This window comes from Bison bison, unplaced genomic scaffold (genome assembly GCF_000754665.1).
Source record: "Bison bison bison isolate TAMUID 2011002044 unplaced genomic scaffold, Bison_UMD1.0 scf7180017864145, whole genome shotgun sequence".
Taxonomy (NCBI): domain Eukaryota; kingdom Metazoa; phylum Chordata; class Mammalia; order Artiodactyla; family Bovidae; genus Bison; species Bison bison.
In genome coordinates, this window is record NW_011494717.1 from 7,532,227 (window position 1) to 7,536,151 (window position 3,925).

Below are 3,925 nucleotides of genomic sequence, written 5' to 3' on the forward strand. Positions count from 1 at the left end.
GTCCCCTTCGTAACCCCATGGACTGCAGCCTACCAGGCTCCTCCATCCATGGGATTTTCCAGGCAAGAGTACTGGAGTGGGGTGCCATCGCCTTCTCCGGATGGCCACCTAGTCAGGCCCGGGCAGCTGAAGACACACTGGCTGTCCGACCTTGAGGTCTGAGTGTAACGCTGCAGCCTGGGCTCCTCTGGGGACATCTAGGCAACCAGCTGGAGAGGGACAGCCTCCACACCCCTGACCCACTGACTGGGCACCAGCGAGAGGGCACCACCCCTTCTCCGGGTCCACTCTGCTTAATGGAGATTGGGCCCAAAAGAGATGTTATTGAAGCATTTACAACCGCTGTTGTGTCCCTTTTCTGAGCCACTTTGCCTCATCACACCCATTCTTCCGATCAAGTAGGGATAATTTACAACAGGAAGTAGCGGAAAGTTGTGGGAAAAGTCTCTTGAGTGAACACGTTAACAGCTGTCGACCGCGCCTCAGCGGCTCCGCCTTCAATGACCCCCCACAGCTGCCCGGTGAGCGGCCTGACTAGAGTTGGGCGGAGGCCTTATCTCTGCAGACCACGAAGACCCTGGCCAGCTCAGCGCACTTCGCCTGGCAGATAGATCCGCCTCCCGGCAGGCGCCGCATTTATCCCCCTCGACCTCCAGGTGGCGCTGGACTGGGGCGGAGCCTGCTGTCTGTCACCCATGTGAAGGGGCGGGGCTCTATAGGTGCTGACTTCTGATTGGTTGGTCTTGCTCTCGCTTTCTTTTCGTGTCCCGAGCAGGTCTTAGGGACAGCACCCAGTCAAAGCCCCTGAACTAGGCAGGAGGAAGTGTGTGTGTGTGATATGTTTGGTTTTACAGTTACCTGAGGGTGCGTAATGTTATTTTTTCTTTACGATTATCTGAGTTTCAATTTTTCATCCCTTAATATGTTGCCCCATAAGTTGACACACGAGGAAAAATTCTTGGTCAGACCCACTTGTAATAAATATATCGTTATAGGCGAACTAAGGTTAGGGTCTGCCACTCAGCCAAAACCCACTTCTTTTTTGTTTCTTTAATCTTTGACTGTTGTATGTATATTACCAGTTTAATTGTACCTGTGGGTATATTTTATTTGCACATCTGACAACTGTTTGTTAAGCTTCCACTTTCTGTCTGATGTTGAGCAGGGTTTTTGCAGTCACTGGTGAACAAAACAGACCTGGGCCCTCGCTCAAGCAGCTCACAGACACCAATCAGTGATTACACATACATGTCAAATTGAAGAACTCCTTTGTGGCAATAAATGAGAAGTGGCTGGTGCTTGGGAGAGGAGCAGGAGTTTTGAGGAAGTGTAGTATTGAGTGTAGCGGCTGCAGAGCCACTCCACAGACTGAAGCTAAATTGGTCTCATTTCAGAAGACCCACTGGGCTCTCTTGTGAAGGTGGGGAAGCTGGGGAGGAGAAGGCGTTCGGAGGTGGTTTGGGGGATATCCAGGGGCAGCCAAGATGGGCTATCTGGCCTTGTGGTTGGTCAAGGTGGAGGAAAACACTGAAAGTGTGTAATTTCCAGAATATTCTTTTCTTGCTGCAAAATAGAAAGTCATCTTCTGGGACTGGATGTGATGGGGAAACTCTGTTACTGGAGAAGATGGTCAGAGAAGGACTGGCAGAACAAATGGATAAAAAACCACCAGGGAGTAAAACAAAGGCCTGGAGTCCAGGACCCAGGGGTGGCCTGAAGAGGCAAGAGTAGGGGGAGGGGAAGTTGGCAGGAAGATGTTAGTCTGAGGCTGGATTAGCTGCTGGGAGAGTCTGGTTCAGGGGGCTGGCCATGGTGGGACATAACCCAGAAAATCATAAGCGGTGAAGACAAGAGAGTCTGTTCTCAACTAGACCTACCAGGGGAATTTCCTGCCAAGGGTAGTGTGTGTGTTTTCTCTTTGTTCACCTAAAAAGGAGGGGCAGAGACCTACACCCAGAAGAGCTCATGCATGACCTCCCCCCATGACTCACTCTGTAAATGTTCACCACACTTTTCCCCTTGAGCATTTACCATCTCCCGTCCTCCCACAATTGTTCACTGTCTGTCTCCTGCCCTAAAATGTGAACTTCCCGAGGGCAGGCACCCTGTCTCTTTCTTTACTGTATCCCCAGGGCCTGGAATATGTCTGGCAGGCAGTAGTTGCTCAACAGATATCTGTTAAGTGAGTAAAAGAAGCAGACTCTTCTTGGTCTGCAGAGAACCCTCCCTCAGTCTCAGTGTAGCGGTGAGAGCCTGACACCTCCGGCGAAGGGTAAGTTTTTCCAAGAGCGCTCTGTCGTCCAGGGCAAACCAGCCTCTGGCCCTGAGAGAAGGGGCTGGGGAAGAACTTGGTGTTTCAAAGGCTTGAAAACACTGCATCACCCATGGAACGACAGTTAGTTCCCGGGGAGGGATGCACTTGGTGGAGGGGGTGAGGTGGCCCTCCCCAGCCTGTCTTGGTCCTACCTTGGCACTCCCATATTAGCCCTCCACCCCTGAAAGTGTTGTTTTTCTGTGATGTGAAGGCTACAGTGGGGGTAGAAGTTTGGCTCAGCATTCTGGACCCCTCCTCTGACCTCTGAAGGTGGCCCTTCCCGTGTCTGTGCAGGGGAGATGAATCAGCGCCCCAAGCCTAAACAGCTCTCACCAGCCCCAGGGAGACTCCCTGGGGTGACTCTGAGCCACAGGTGTGGGGCTCAGGCCCTGGCAGCACTTGGTTCCTGCATCTCCATCACTGCAGCCTCTCACTTGTGAGTCCAGGAGGGGCCTGGTTGGCGGTGGGGGTGTGGGGGGTTGTTCAAGAACTTTTCCCTGAGGCTGAAGGACCTGAAGGGGCAGCACCTGCGGTGTCAGAGGAAGGAAGGAGAGTAACTGCTATTGACTGTTTGCTGTGTGCCAACACTCCTCCAGTGGTCTCCCATTTCAATGTAATCCTTATAAGCAACCACACGGGTTAATAGTATCTTCTCATTTTGTAGATTCAGAGAATAAGATGTGACCTGAGGTCACATGCTAGAAAGGAGCAGCAAAGTACAAATGATTTTAGGTTTTGCTTCAAAAATAGTTTGTAGTATGTGCTTTTTAAAAACAAAGATGCAAATGGAGTGGACCAGGCATATTTAAGATCTTACAAGCATAGGAAACAGAGAACTCACTGGAAGTCCATCTAAAAGCAGCCTTCGACAGGCCGTGTGTGAGTCAGTTTAAGGATTGAGTTCATGTAATAAGAGAGGGTATGTTGTTTCTGTTATTTTATTTTTAGGTATGATTTTATTTACCTATGGTTGAACTCTTCTTCCTTCTCTGATTCCCTTAACACTTTTTTTTTGCCTTGTGTTTGATAGTTAATAAACATCACACTGGGCTTTCCAGATAGTGCTAGTGGTAAAGAACCTATCTGCCAATGCAGGAGACATAAGAGATGTGGCTTCAACCCCTGGGTTGGGAACATCCCCTGGAGGAGGGCATGGCAACCCACTCCAATATTCTTGCCTGGAGAATCCCATGGACAGAGGAGCCTGGCAGGGTACAGTCCACAAGGTTGCAAAGAGTCAGACACAACTGAAGTGAATTCGCATGCATGCATGCAAGCATCTCTTTGCATTACTGCAGTTTTTCCTTATAAATCCTCAGAGTTAGAGAAAGGCCCCCTGTGGGCTGCTGCTTGGGAATTGCTGCGGGGTGGAGGGGTGGGCAGAGGGGTGGGGAGGGAGTTGTCTGGCTGGGGCTACAGAGGATGTGGCAACCCGCCCTCGGGCAAGCAGAACTGTGCCTGGCCCAGAGCAGCGCCCCAGGACACACAGGTGTGGCCATGAGAGAGGAGGGTATCTAAGTCTTCAGATGGTTTTGAGCAGGCTTGTTGCCATGGGGGAATGGTGGGTCCAGTACAGCCAGATATTCTAACTTTTCCAGAGAAGAGAAGCTG

The 3,925-nt window shown here is 50.9% G+C and overlaps 1 long non-coding RNA gene across 4 annotated transcripts in view; it reads left to right on the forward strand.

Annotated features, from left to right (window-relative positions):
• Positions 1 to 1,922: 1,922 nt before the first annotated feature.
• LOC104989042 overlaps positions 1,923 to 3,925 on the forward strand; it is a 12,174-nt gene continuing 10,171 nt past the window's right edge. For all 4 annotated transcript variants that reach the window (XR_825312.1, XR_825313.1, XR_825311.1 and 1 more), the window contains exon 1: positions 1,923 to 2,272. This is a non-coding gene — a long non-coding RNA (uncharacterized LOC104989042). The remainder of the gene's footprint in view (positions 2,273 to 3,925) is intronic.